The sequence below is a fragment of the Ictalurus furcatus genome, chromosome 4 (genome assembly GCF_023375685.1).
Source record: "Ictalurus furcatus strain D&B chromosome 4, Billie_1.0, whole genome shotgun sequence".
NCBI classification, from domain to species: Eukaryota; Metazoa; Chordata; class Actinopteri; order Siluriformes; family Ictaluridae; genus Ictalurus; species Ictalurus furcatus.
In genome coordinates this window covers 377501-378025 of record NC_071258.1, presented here as the reverse complement: position 1 = coordinate 378025, position 525 = coordinate 377501, and positions in this window count along the sequence as shown.

Below are 525 nucleotides of genomic sequence, written 5' to 3'. Positions count from 1 at the left end.
TTTGCTACTTCACACTTGTCTCCTGTTGTCGGAAACAAGAGTGAGATAAAGTGAGATACAGCAGGACGCAGTGAGGAGAGCTGAAGAGAGCGAGACAATCAGAATCCATCCGTCTGAGTGTTTACTGTGGACGGAAAAATGATCAATGGTGCAAGTTAACAAGATTAATTCAGTGTCTGAAGCTGGAAGAACCAGACATTCATCAAATCCAGGCAGAAATGAAACATCTGAGAGAGAGAGCGAGAGAGAGAGAGAGAGAGAGAGAGAGAGAGAGAAAAGTAGAGAGAGAAAGAAGTAGAGAGAGAGAGAGCAAAAAGTAGAGAGAGAAAGAAGTAGAGAGAGAGAGAGCAAAAAGTAGAGAGAGAGAGAGAGAAAAGTAGAGAGAGAAAGAAGTAGAGAGAGAGAGAGCAAAAAGTAGAGAGAGAGAGAGAGAAAAGTAGAGAGAGGGAAGTAGGGAGAGAGAGAGAGAGGGAAAGATGAGAAGGAGGAGGTGCAGTCGACCTTCACGTAGGTTGAAGCGCATTA